At 47.0% G+C, this 14,540-nt stretch overlaps 1 protein-coding gene across 1 annotated transcript in view; it reads right to left on the reverse strand.

Annotated features, from left to right (window-relative positions):
* The window catches only part of SPSB4 (splA/ryanodine receptor domain and SOCS box containing 4), a 70,444-nt gene extending 69,513 nt beyond the window's left edge, over positions 1-931 (reverse strand). Inside the window, exon 1 of the mRNA XM_080934899.1 lies at positions 323-931. The gene's annotated coding sequence lies outside the window, so the exon portion shown is untranslated. The remainder of the gene's footprint in view (positions 1-322) is intronic.
* Between the last annotated feature and the right edge of the window lie 13,609 nt (positions 932-14,540).

A 14,540-nucleotide genomic window follows, 5' to 3' on the forward strand; every position in this document is an offset into this window, starting at 1 on the left:
ACCGAGGTTGTGGTGCCCGGCCTAAGGTCACCCAGAGAGTGGCGGAGGTACGACCGGAATATAGGCGGGTGAGTCTGGAGTCAGTTGTGTGTGTGTGTGTGTGTGTGTGTGTGTGTGTGTGTGTGTGTTGTCTCCACGACACCGAGAGCAGCGGTTTCAAACCTACAGTACAGGAGGACAGCCTCGACGCAACGCCCGAGGCTGGGCGCAAAGCAACCAGCTCGGACTCCCACGGACCGGGACCAGAGAGTCCTCAAGAGCACCGGGTGTGACCGGTACTGGTGGGCGATCACCTCATATAGTAAGAGCGGAGAACACTTACCATAAAAGAGAGGGCGAGCGCCTGCCTGGGAGGAATCCCCAGCGCTGGCAGGTCCGGGACTCCCTCCCGGGAGAGAGGTTTGCTGCCACTGCCGCCCACTCAGGGGCGCCCGAGCGACCCCGCGGATGCTGGCTGCTGCTTCTCAGCCAGCGGCGCGTCCTCTCCGCTTGTACCCGGCGGCAGCGCCCTCTCTCTCCGCAGGGTGCCCTGGAGTTAGGGACGTTCTTGGAGAAGTTGACGCTCAGGAGAGGCGAGTGGCCGCCGAGGTCCGGTCCTGAGTGGTGAAGTGCCCGACAGCGCTGATCTCAGAGGGGCGCGGAAGCCCTTGCCCTGGTGGCCCTAAAGCTTGGCGCCTGACCTGGAGGGCGACGAGTCCCGCGTTCAGGGCACACGGGCCGCACCTCGGCCGCCCGTCCCTGGAGCACCGGGTTTCTTCCCCAGATCACCGAGCCCACGCCGTGAGGGCTGCAGCGGTGACCAGGGCCCGGGCTGCTGTGCGCTCATTGCCTTCCCCAGGGGCTGGGCGCCTTTGTGCGCGGGGCGCGCCGACCGCCAGGGCCAGCTCTGGATGCTGCAGCCGCCGCCTCCCCCTCCTCCTCCACGGCCGCTTGCTCCCCGCCTTCCCGGCCGGCCCGGAGGCTGCAGCTGAAAGCCGATCCGGCTGAGCTCATCCCTGAAGGCCACTAATCCAATAGCCGCGGAAGGCGCGGCCGCCGGGAACGCCCCTTCCCCCACCATCCCGCGCCCCGGCAGTCCCAGCTCGGGCCGCTGCCGGCTCTGCCACCTTCAGGAGGCCACCAGCTGGCGGGAAAGGGAAGTGGAACCGGCGCCCGCGCCCCTGGGCCGAAGTGGCGCGGACGCCATTCACTCATCTGCCTGCTGGCTGGCCTAGACACTTGCTCACACACGCGCTCATTCATGCGCACGGGTCCTCCCCCATTCATTCAAGCGTGCCTGGCGAGCCACGGTGGGTGTCCCTGGGGGCGGGGATGAAGAGAGGAGACACCACGGTCGCCAGATAGCTTTGGTGCCTGTATTCAAGGCCTGCGGGAAACAGCGACTGGGAAAGCGAATGCTTTAATATACCCCCTTGCCTTAGGCACACACATGTCCGCACTTTATTTCTGAGGCCAGACTCATCTTTCAGAATCCAATTTCACGCAGCACCTGCTCCATGGTGCCTTTCCCCGCCCACCTGAGGCCAGAGAGAAGGATGATTGCTCAGAGGGCTATGGGCGCTGATGGTGGGCGGCTCCTTCGTTAGCTAGAGCTCAGAGATAAGAGGGCGTGTCCAGAGAGAGAGAGATGCTCTGTAGCTCTCCACGTTGGCTTGCTTAGGGGAAAGCGAAGTTTTCAGGCCAGAGCATCCTGCTTGCGATGCCAGAGTTGACATCAGGTCCATTCCATAGTCTTAACTGACCTGACTTCTCAGAAAGTGACCTTCCCCCCACCCCCCCCCCATGGACACAGAGGACAAGCACCTGTAATTCAACCCTGTAAGGAAAATGTGTTGACCCAGGCCCCTGAGTTCCTCTGCCAGACTGGTGAGAGCAATTTGAGAAATTTTCCCTGTGGAATTGTCTGCATGAATAAACTGCTAGACCCAGAGTCATCATGGTCTCATGCTAGGTACCTGTAACCGCCTGTGGTGTGACTGGAGCTGAAACAAGAGGTAAGAGGAAACGGGCGTGGGTACTTAGGGTCTTGGAGGGTTTCCAAAGGGCTTGGCTTTTCCCCAAGATCAGTTTGGCAGGCCTCTGACCTTCACAGATTTGCTGTCCAGAAAGATAATCCAGCGGCAGTGTGGATAGATGGATGACTAGCACAGGCCAGCTTGGAAGCTGTTACAGAGGTCCGAGCAATAAAGGATGCTTTCCCAATTAGGGCAGCTCGGCGGTGTGGCAAGGGGGTATCCTGAGCAAGTATTTATGGCACTCATGATTTTATTTGTGCGGTTCCATCTGTGTCTGCACGTCTGTCTCTCTGTACCTGTGTCTCTGCCCTTGGGACTGCACAGAAGAGCTGCTGAAGGAATGTGACCCGTGCACACATTTCCTTGTGCCCTTCGAGTCCCCTCCCTCCTCAGGACATTTCTGGAGTACGTTCTCTGGTGCTGACAGAGTTGGACAACATAAAATGAGAACCGAGGAAAACTCAGAGAAAGGGGAACTTAAACAAGCTCTGGAGAAATAACTCAGATGGTTAAGAGTACTTTTGGTTCCTCCGGGTGGTGCATCCCTTTAACCCCAGCACTCAGGAGGCAGAGGCAGTTAGATCTCTGAGTTCAAGGCCAGCCTGGTCTACAGAGTGAGTTCCAGGACAGCCATGGATACCCAGAAAAACCCTATCTCAAATGAACAAAAAAAAAAAAAAAAAAAAAAGAGTACTTTCTGCTCTTGCAGAGGACCAGGATTCAGTTCCCAGCACACACGGTGGTTCACTACAATCCAGAACTTCAGTTCCAAGGGATCAGATGCCTTCTTCTGACTTCCATCGGCACCAGGCATGTGCATGTCTCACATACATTCGCGCAGTCACAACACTCATACACTAAAAATAAATCTGAAAAAAAAATACCCAAGACTCTCTAGTTGATGGTTTTTCCACCTGAACCCCAATACAATTGCCAATATTCATTTCTTCCTCCTTTCTGGAAAACTTCACAATAGCTTAAGAACAGGAGAGGAGGGGTCAAGGGCCACAATGTGAGAAACTACTCCCCCAAATACACACTGGTGTGCCAGATAGGGCCATTACACAGGCCTTTAAAAATGTGACTTGCCTTAGGTATCAAGAAACGTGTACAACAGCATCCCTAAGTATCACTAAAGCTCCCCAAATCCTCCACCCCCTGCATAGCACGGGTATGGTGCATCCCCAAGTTTGAAATGTGAACAAATGTCTGTTTATTCAAGATAGGGTAACTGGCAGACCAGAGAAATAATCCCACCCAAGGCTACTTTGGTGATCCAGCAAATGTATTGTCATTACTTACAGAAGCATGAGAGACACAAACGTATCCCTAAAAAGCCCACCCCAGTATGGATGGCAAGCTAAGCTGTGTGCACAGCAAGCAATCAGAAGAGTCTTCATGCCCCAGCTTTTAGAAGCTTGAGAAGGAGCCTTGTGAATCTTGTAACTTTCATGAGCTTTCGGAGCCTTCTAAGTTTTATTAGCTTCCTGAGTCTTAGTTTAAAAAAAAAAAAAATCTTAGTAAACCTCTCTCCTCCCTCTCTGAGAGAATGTTTCAATTCAGAGGAAACGACCACACACGAAGAAACAATTGCCACTTGGGGAACAGCCTGGATAACCTGATCAAATGTTCTTTAAACTGAAGTTCCAAGCCTATAAACTGGCCTCTGATAATCCCTGACCCTGGATTGCCACTTTCTGTCTCCCTCTGAGGTATAGGGTAGATTGTCTTGCTTTTCACAAATAGAACACAGTAGGACAGACAGACTGTTCCTCCTGCAATTGGACAGAGAAAAGGCTCTGGGCATACATCATCATACATCATCAGTCTTGCAGGTATTTTGTTGTGTGGAAATGTGCCACCATGGGACTGAACTAGGTAGCACATCCCTGTTTGGCTGAGCCTTTCCGGCAGGCTTCAGTCCTTCTGATGTCCTGACTACACTCATGACACCTGCTTCAGAGACACAAACTAAGCCACCCCAATTTTTGACCGGAAATGCTGAGTGAATGATTGTGATTTTAAGCTTCTGAATTTGGGGATTGTTTGCTAATCGGCGTCATATAACTATACAAAATATTCTTAACTGCCAAGGAGTGAATCTAAAATAAATTCTTGATAAACTCAGTATAGCCTCATTCCAAAGAACACGCAATATTTCACGGACGTATAGCTGTTGCTTGGCTATAGGTTTAAGTCTCAGTTTAGACATGTTTTCTTTTAGCCTTTTCATTTGAAAAGCAAGGTGTCTTAATTTGGGTTTCTATTGCTATGAAGAGACACCATGACTATAGCAACTCTAATAAAGGAAAATATTTAACTAGAGCTTGCTTATGGTCCAGTCCATTATTGTCATGGCTGGAAACATAGCACCATGCAGGCAGACATGATTCAGAGAGACAGCTGAGAGCTCTACACGTGGGTGGATCAGCAGGCGGAGGGAAGTGAATGGCACACTTAGACCTGGCTTGAGAATTTGAGACTTCAAAGCCCACCTCTTAGTGATGTACTTCCTCCAACAAAGCCACATCTACTCTAACAAGGCCACACCTCCTAGTAGTGCTACTCCCTATGAACCTATTGGGGGCCATTTTCAATCAAACCACCACAAAGGGAAAGAAGACATTTTTTTCTGAGTGCGGTTGTAGCATATTACAAAGTTGATATCCAGTCTTTTCCTTATGCTGTTTATTAAGAGACCAAAATCTACAACATTAGAATTTTGGAATGAGAAGGAGTCATGACTGAGGTAGAAAGTCTCTAAGATTGTGACTAAAAGCTCTCTTTTAGGTTTTTCATCCGTACAGATTTATATAACACAATGTAAAAAGTACACATATGAGAATCATAAACTGGCCTTCTCTGGCTTCTTCTTCTCCAGGTCTTGGTTTGCTGTCTACTGCCCAGGTGTCAGCATGAAACCTTGGACTCATTCTTGGTCTTGCAGAAACACTGGACATGTTTTTTCTTGGTCTCGCAGAAGCACTCAGCATGGTTTTATAGCAGCTGAGGAAAACCTGTGAGTTCTGTGGCATTTTGGAGTGCAGAACTTGCTGGAAGGAGGTTTGTGGCAGGGCAGGAGCAAGGGCGTGTAGGGCTGCTTGTCTTCAACAGGAATGGACTGCTCACTTGACCTACAGCACAGTATGACTCAGGGCAGGGGGTTCAACATTTGGATCTTGTTCTTTTCAGCTTGGGTGCCGTCATCTCTACCAGATGTCTGGGTGGTCTTCAGAAGAAAAAAAAAAGTATCCGGACACATCCGTTGAGGTTGATGCCATGATTCACTGGATGAGCTTTACACTTCTTAGTTGGGGCTGAGTCTGCCCACTCACCTCCTGTTACCTCTTTCCATCTGGCCCCGGGACAGGACATAATCAGTCACAGAAGTCCTGACGTGTGTCCAGCTCATTCTCCTGAACACTGGGTTTGACACCTGCTGATTCTTTTCCCTGATGCCAACTTGCCCCAGGAACCTCTAGCTTACATTTCAGCCTGCATGTACCACATCTCCAGGAAGCTTTCTTTACCCCAGGCTTGACAGATGTTCTGCACTGTGTGTTTGTCTTTCCTGCGTGTCTTCTGTCTTTCCCACCCTCACTACCGCATTCCCTGTCCAAGATAGAAGCTCTTCAAGGGCAGAGTTGTCTTTTCCATCTTTATAACGTTTGTAACGAGCCTACATTTTCTTGTAAATTTCCCAAGGTTCAGTGGTCTATATTTTTTCTTAGTTGCCCTGGCTCGTCTTTGAAAATCCCACAGCACTTGGTTCTGACATCTCCTAAAGCCTCTGGGATTTGTCAGATCACATTCTCACACCCGCAGTGGCTCCCTTTGTTAAAACAAAACAAAAAACAGATCAACTTGAATACTTGTAAATATTTATGTCATACAGTTAGGACAGGGAAGCTTAGGACCATCTGACTCACCGGGTGCTTCTGACATTCCTAAAGTCTGCTACAAAGTAGCCAAGGAGGTTTTTAAGGATGAGCAATTAGACAAACAGGGAGCTAAAGACAGTGGAGAGAAGAAGGAAAAAAAAACAAAAAAACAAAAGCAAAAGCAAGCCATCTTGTCCAGCTTCACTCTTTCCTTGTTTCTTTCATGTGTGAGATACTGGGTTATCAGAATTGGATTAACCGTTGTCAAAGCCACTGCCCAGACAAAACAGTTCTGAGGGGAAAAAAAGTTTCCCCAATAAAAGTGTTACAGTTCTGGGGGAAGGCTTCTCCAAAGGAGGTGTTACAGTTCTGAGGGGGAAGGTTTCCCCAATGGAAGTGTTAACAGCTCCCAAGAGAAAGATATTTTGGCAGTTGGGAGACAAGCAGTACCACGAAGTCACACCACACAACAAACCCCACACACAAGATTTATGGGGAGAGACAGAGTATAGGGGCCTCTGCACACTGAGCAGGAAATAAGCTTGTGGAGGGTTTGTTGGGGGAGGAGATTTTTCATGGTGGAGATTTCTTGGGTAGGGATTGGTGAGATTTCAGGCCAAACACAGGAACTGGCAGGTTTTCGAGATCAGGGATTGGGGAAATTTTGTGCCCAGGGATTGGTGAGGTTTTAGGTATTGGTGGGTTTTGCAGTCTTCAAACCCAGAAGTGGGCTCCGACCTTTTACTCTACAATTTCTAAAAGCAACTTACAGAAAGAAAATAAAAGAGTTTATGGAGGCTTGATTATACTTTCAGAGACTGAGTCCGCAGCCATCATGGTCGGGAACAAGGCAGCTTTCAGGAGTGAACATGAAGTGTGGGGGAGGAGGAGGAAACTGGGAATGGTGTGAGTTTTGAAAGTCTCAGACCCAGCCCCAGTGACCACACTCCCTCAACAAGGTCATACCTCCTAAGGGTCTGAAAATCACTGAAGGAAAACCCCAGACTCAGATAGTATGAAAAACAAACAATGTTTATTTTGCAGAAACAACTGGCATTGGGGGGGGGGGTGAGGGGGTTAGGGGGGCGTCAACTATTTTTTGAAATGGCAACCTCAAAGAAGGGCATGCAGGACTTTTTATAGGGAATGGGGAACTCTCTAGAAGGGTTAGGTAATCTAACATTTCATTGGTGGGTGCTAGGGGGTCACAGGTGATCAGTGATCTACATTTCTATGTCATAAACATTTAACCATGTGATGAAATAGGGCTGTCCAGCACAGATGACCTATTCTGAGATATCCACCTCCCCCACCCTTTTTTGTGGTTACCCCCAGGCTGTTCTTTGGGAGAGGATTTTATGATCTTGTTCAGGATTTTATGGTCTGTTCCTAAAGCTGGTGTCTTATAACTTATAACTATAGACTTATGGTCTATACCTGAAGATGGTGCCTTATGGGCTTTTGTGAAATCAGGCTGGTCCCCAAAATGGAGACAACTGGAATTTATATTACCCTTTCACTAACTAATCCTTCCCAAACAATTCTACCCAACTGGAGACAAGCGTTCTAACATACAAGCCTGTGAAGGCTATCCTCATCCAGACCCCCACAGCCCTCATTTATAACTTAAACGTTCATGAGATCAATACACAGCAGGGGAGCTGGAGATTCTCCGTCCTGGCATGCTCCTTGTGTTCATTCATCCTTTTGCCATTTGATGGTTATTGGTGATTGTCAATCAAAGGGCTCTAAATTTACCTAGAAGACAAATCTATAGGCATGCCGGTGAGAGAGTCTCAAGATTGGGGTGATGGAGGGGGAGACCCTCTGTAAATACAAGAAGCACTGTTTCATGTGGTGCCTCCTGGTTCTTCCTTCTTGAGTCCATTCTCTATCGGGCAAAGAACTGCAAAACAAGAAGGTTGCAGTCCACAGTAGACAGCCAAAATTGATTGCAAAGCAAACAACAACAACAACAACAACAACAACAACAACAACACACACACACACACACACACACACACACACACACACTGAACACAGGATGGGGATCTAGGACTAAAGTACCATTTGTTCATTTGCTGTCTCTCATGTTTAGATTTTTTAATAGTGAGTAGACCTGAACTGGCTCTCTTTTGTTCCCCTTAGAGTCAGCAATGCAGAATGCACTTTGTAGTTGGAGTCACTTTAAATAACACCAGAAACCAGACAGATAAAATGTAGGAGGGGAGCTTAGGAATTATCATGGCGTTACCCTGGGATAAGGAAAAGAATGAGCCTTCCAAAAGAGGGTTTCTTTTAGATAAGGAAACCAAACAACCAAACAAACAGAAGTAAGCTACCTAGGATTCAATTCAGAACCATTTTCCTTATTTACCTACTTAAGAATTAGCTATCTCCCATCTTCCCCGACACTGACTATGATCCTGAACTGAAAAAAAGAAAAAAAAAGAAGAAGAACTCAAGCTGAACACCAGCACATATTGTCCTCTGCTTCCTGACTGCAGATTCTTTATGCTCTGTGGTGATGAAGTGTACCTTTAAACTGTGAGCCAAGCAAGCCCCTCCTTCCTTCAGTCACTCTTTGTCTGATGTGTTACTCATAAGCCATGAGAGTAACTAAGGCCGAAAGCTGGAGCTAGGAACTGGGGTTGTGATAAAAATGACCACATGCTTCTTTACTTTTTAAACTTATTTTTATGTATGTGAATACACTGTAGCTGTCTTCAGACACACTGGAAGAGGGTATCAGATCCCATTACAGATGGTTCTGAGCCACAGTGTGGCTGCTGGAAATTGAACTCAGAGCCTCTGGAAGAGCAGTCTATGCTCTTAACCACTGAGCCACCTCTCCAGCCTCATCATATGCTTCTTAAGCCTTGGACACTCGTTTTTAGGAGAAATGTAAAAGAGTTTGGAACTTAGGGTTACAAAAAATTAAGAATGTTGTATGACAATCCCCCCACCCCCAGAGATGTAACACACACATCTACTTACCCCAGAAAGGGATCTCACAACAAACCAAAGTACAGTACAGATCCCACCTAAGTCCACCTTGGTGAAACAGTGAGTTTTGTTAGAGTTACTTAGAGGGATATGGGTGAGGAGTCACAGGAGCAGAAGTGACTTAAAGACAGCCACATCACCAAAGTCCACTTCAGCATGGGTGACAGCTCAAACCCAAAACCTGGAGCCCACAGCACAGCACAGCCCGCAGGCAGCTCAATAGGCTGGAAAGTGTCCTTTCCAAGTGACTCAGTCACTTGGCTGGTTTCTGTTTCTTCCAGGCATCTGGTCTTCTCTCAGTCTTCTTTGCCTCTTTTGCTCTTGTGTGATTCTTCTTTGCAGATGGGATTCATTCATCTGAAAAGGGAGCTCAGATTGTTGGGAAGGGGCTTAGTGAATGTGATCAGCTTGAGGGATTTCCTGAGGTACTGTTTACTTTTCAATTTGAGGGGCATTCCTGCAGGATGGAATGTTTAGATCTCCAGGAAAGTATTGGCACAACAGTGCTGTAAACAACACTCACTAGCGCATTTAGGTGGGAATCTGGAAGACTAGAGAGAAGAGAAAAAAAAAAATTGAACATGAGGTTTCTGAGAAGAACAAGGTCTCTACCCAGAACTGGTTGGCCTAGAAGCCATCCAAGTTATATTTTGCAAAGACTCTGGTTTCATTCTTGCCAGTGTCCTGAGATGTGATGGAGAGTGGACCTAAAAGTGAAGGCCTGCTGTGTTTGGCAGAAGACTGCAAGGGAGGATGGCAGGCTTTCAGACTGACAGGTGCTCACTGCTCTTTATTTAGGTTTGAGAAAGAGCAGAAAGTTGAAAACTGGGAAGGTCTCGTTTTTTTTTGTTTTTTTGTTTTTTTTTTTTTTAGGGACAGTAGAAAAGGTGTACCAAGGGCAAGACCCCACCCATTGAAGGCTCAGACTTGGGGGAAATGCAAGATCATTTGAAATCAGAAGCTGAGAATGCCTTAGAAGGATTCTTTACTAGAAAGTAATTCCCCCACACACACATCACCCCCCACCCTGGGGAAGACCATTGGCTGCTCCTGTGGTCCACACTTTAAGCTACCAGAAGAAGCACTTAGCAGTGTGGTTCAAGTGGTACTGGCGTTAGAAGGATGAAGGATGGAAAAGATCCTGGAAGTCTGCATCAATGTCTCTAGAAGCTGGTCAAGCCAGGCAACGAGCGGCAGGGCTGCAGTCCTTATGATGAGTCCTGGGATGCCATATGTGAAGCTGGTAAGGTAAAGTCTAAATTAACAGTAGACATCCCCAAGATATTGATGCCGAGTGGTTATGTGCCCTGCAGGCAGCTGAGATGGACGACTGGCGCTATCCAAGACTGTTAAGCCCAATATGACTACACCAGGAGCCCTAGACACTGGACATAGAGCTGAGAGTTGGCATTTTCCCTGTTTGCTTTCAGTCCTGATGGATCTTCCCTTGCTATGCCCCCATTCCTCCATGCTGAAATGGGAATGTTGATTCCGGTCCAGTGCATCACAAAATCTCCCAGTTAGGAAGAGATTGCTCTGAGGCAGTGCAGACAGAGGTCTCAGCATCTAAGAAGGACTTTGGAAACACCTGGGTTGGTCTACTGTAAGAAAGACAGGTGAGGTTCATGGCAGAGGCACCCAAGTTCATCTGTGTATACATTTAAATGTATATCACCTTCATTTTTGTCTTACATAACACAGAGGTGATGGTATCCATATGTGGAGTTATGAGGATTAATGATGATTATATGTAAGTGACAACTTGCCTGGTGTTTCTTCTTCAAGCAGTGATCTTACGTGTTATCAACAGCCAGGAAGCCAAGGATTCATAAAATGGAACTCATAGGTGTTCCTTCTCTGTGACATTTGTCACTTTTGTCCATAGAGTAGCTGAACTACTGTGGTGGTCTGAACAGGAATGACACTGTCCCCCACCCCCACAGACTTGTATGTTCGAATGCTTGGCTCATAGGGAGTGGTACTCTTAGGAGGTGTGGCCTTGTTGGAATAGATTTGATCTTGCTGGAGGAAGTGTGTCACAGTGGAGGTGGGGTTTGAGGTCTTATATACTCAAGCTATACCCAGTATAGCACAGTCTCTTTCTGTTGCCTGCAGATCAAGGTATAGTACTCTCAGCTACCTCTCCAGTACCATGTCTGCCTGCATGCCGCCATGTTTCCACCATGACGATAATGGACTAAGCCTCGGGAACTTTAAGCCTGCCAAGATTAAATGTTGTCCTTTATGAGTTGTCACGGTCATGGTGTCTCTTCACAGCAATAGAAACCCTCACTATGGCAGCTACCTTCCTGGACCTGTAGGATTCCCTGCTGGAACCACATTGTTCACCTTCCTGGCAGCTTGACCAACTGGAACTTCCTTCTTGGGTCTTTCAGGCAGGAACTCGCTATTCTAAGAACCCTGTATTTGAATGAGCCCATTCTGATGGATTGGCAGCCTTGGCAGTGATGTCTGCCTTCCCTGACCAGGGGCCAGGGCTTTTTACCAGGTTGGTCTGACGTGTGCTGTTAGCTGCAGTTCCGTGCTCTGACTTGCTGTTCCTGCCTCCCCGTCCCTCGCCGGTTCCTCCAAACTTCTCAAACAGTCCACCATTTCCCCAAATTTCCTTTTTTTCCTGAGTCTGCTCGCCACAATGTGAATCACACTGACTGAGTTTTGAATGCGGAAGGAGTCTTTAATTCCTGCTGTAAATCTCACATAGTTCTGATGTATTTATCCCCCCCCCACCCTTTTCGGGAGAATTTTCCTGCAGGAGTTCTGTATTGACATCATTTTTGTCCCTCCCTCTCAGCCCCCCTTTGACTTTTCTTCTGCTCCCTGCACACACTACCTCTCAAATTCATGGACTTTCCTTCTGTGCTATTAGTGTTCATATATGTATATACATACAATTATGGAGTTAATTTACTGTGCTTTTTGGGCTCAGTCTTTGTCCTCATGAGGTTTTATTTATTAGTTTAAACTGTGCTTTTCTGGTAACATCTTGTCCAGAGACAGCACCAGCCCAATCTGATTTTAAAGAATGAACATTCCTTTTTTTCCCTTTTGTTTTCTGGGAAAGTTTGCATAGAATTGATGTTATTTTCTCCTTAAATATTCCGTGGCTGGGCATGGTGGCACACTCCTTGAACCCGGGGACTCAGGAGGCCAAGGCCTGCAGAACTCTATGAGTTCAAAAGGCCAGCCTGGTCTGCACATCTAGTTCTAGGGCATCGTGGTTACATAATGAGACTACGGCCAAAAAAGAAAAAGCTTCATAGAATTTACTAGTGAAATAATTTGAACCTGGGATTGAGAGGCCAAATATTTTAAGTTCAGACTCCATTTTAGACAACCTGACCTAAATTTCAACTCAGGTAAACTAGCAGGCTGGTACCTAGCATTAGCTTCCAAGTTGTGCCCCCAACCAAACCCAAGCCTAGCTTCACTCTCCAAGTTCACCCCCAACAATACCAGCATCTCTAGGTTATTCCCCTAACAAACCTGCACACCCAAGTTACAAGCTCACTCCCTGCCTGTGGGCCACCAATGCAGGGGGGAGAAGAAATTAAGTTTATTATATGATTCCCAGCACCAGCCAGTTATGTTAAAGGCCACAGTAGCTTTCCCATAAATGCTTGCATACTTACCCCTGCTTGCTGTTCACTACAAAGCCTTGCCCTGATATTTAGGGCTCCCCACCACCAAAACCATCCTAAGTGACTGCAGTACAGTGTGTTGGAGGGGCCCTGAGCTAGCTTGAATAGAATAAAGACCCTGCTGTGAGTTGCATTAGAACAGCTCCTATCTGTTTTATTTTTAGGGATCACTTCTCTTCCCTGATACTAAAGAATCTTCTTTCTTTTAAAATAGAAAGTAATTATTTTTAAAGATATATAGTTATTCAGTTATCCATTTGTTTAGGAGCAAACTGTGGTCATTTATACTTTTCAAGTAATTGTCCCATTCCATGTAATTATAAAACATATTAACATCAAGCCAGGCTTAGGAGTGATTCACGTATTATCTTTTTAAATCCAGTGAATGCAGTATCAGTAGCTATGCCATCTCTCTCATTTCTGGTTTTGGTAATTTGGGCCCCATCCTCAAGGTTGCTGCTGTCTTCTCTTTCTCCCCCTCCCCATCCCTTCTCCTTCTTCTCCCCATCCCTCCTCCTCTCCAGCCCTCCTTCTCCTCATCTTTCCTCCTTCTCATCCCTCCCCTTCCCCATCCCTTCTCCTCCCCCTTCCTCCTTCTTCCCATCCCTCCTCCTCCCCATCCCTCCTCCTCCCTATCCCTCCTCTTCCCTATCCCTTCTCCTCAATCTCCCCATCCTTCCTCCTCTCCATTCCTCTTCCTCCCCATCCCTCCTCCTCCCCATTCCTCTTCCTCCCCATCCCTCCTCCTCCCCATTCCTCTTCCTCACCATCCCTCCTCCTCTCCATTCCTCCTCTTCCCCATCCCTCCTCCTCCCCATCCTTTCTCCCCTTCTTCCCCACCACCAATCTCATTAAAAGCTCATCAGTTTTATTGACCTTTTCAAAGAATCAGTTTTTGCTACGATGTGTTTTCTATTTTTCTGGTTTCTATTTCATTAACTTTGAAGCAGAGATCACTGACTTGAGACTATTTTTCTTGTCTAATATAGGCACTTAGCTAGACAGATTTCCCTCTAAGTGTGATGTTTGCTGCATCTCAGAAATTTTATGTTGTGTTTTCATTTTCTTTACATTGAGAATATTCTGATTTTAACAAATGTATCCTTTGGTTTCTCGTTACTTAAAAGTTGAGTTGTTTGGGGAGATTTTTCCAGATCTCACAATTCCATCATCTTTTCCAATTTAACTTTGTTGTAGTCAGAAGACCTTCTTCATGTGACAAGAATCGCTGTGAATTTACTTTTTGGCTCAGAATGTAGTTGACCCTTGTGAATGTTCAGGTGCACCTGAAAATACGGTGTGCTCTGCTGTTTGCTTTGGCAATGGGTTGTGGCCCAACCCTTCTGAGCCCAGCTGTCTGGCTTCTCTTCCATTACTGAGAGATGCTGAAGTCTGAGACTAGAGTTTGTCCCATCTCCTGGCAGCAGCCTTGGGGGCATACACTCTTGGTTTGTTACATTCTGTCTTAGGATTTTATTGCTGTGAAGAGACACCATGACCACCTAACTCTTTATAAAGAAAGAGATTTCATTGGGGGCTGGCTCACAGTTTCAGGGACTTAGTCTGTTATCATCAAGGCAGGAAGCAGCCACATGCTGACAGACTTGGTGCTAGAGAGCGAACTGAGTCTACCTCTGGCTCCACGGGCAGCAGAAAGAGACAGTGAGCACTAAGCCTCACTTGAGTTTTTGAGATCTCATAGCTCACCTCCAGTGACACACCTCCTCCAACAATGCCATACCTACTCCAACAAAGCCACACCTCCTAACAGTGCGACTCCCTATGAGCCTATGGGGGCCATTTTTAAAAGATTTATTTATTTTTATTTATATGAGTACACTGTAGCTGTCTTCAGACACACACCATCCATTACAGATGGTTGTGAGCCACCACGTGGTTGCTGGGAATTGAACTCAGGACCTCTGGAAGAGCAGTCAGTGCTCTTAACTGCTGAGCCATCTCTCCAGCCTATATTGGAA

This window comes from Micromys minutus (assembly GCF_963924665.1).
Source record: "Micromys minutus genome assembly, chromosome: 21".
Classification (NCBI taxonomy): Eukaryota; Metazoa; Chordata; class Mammalia; order Rodentia; family Muridae; genus Micromys; species Micromys minutus.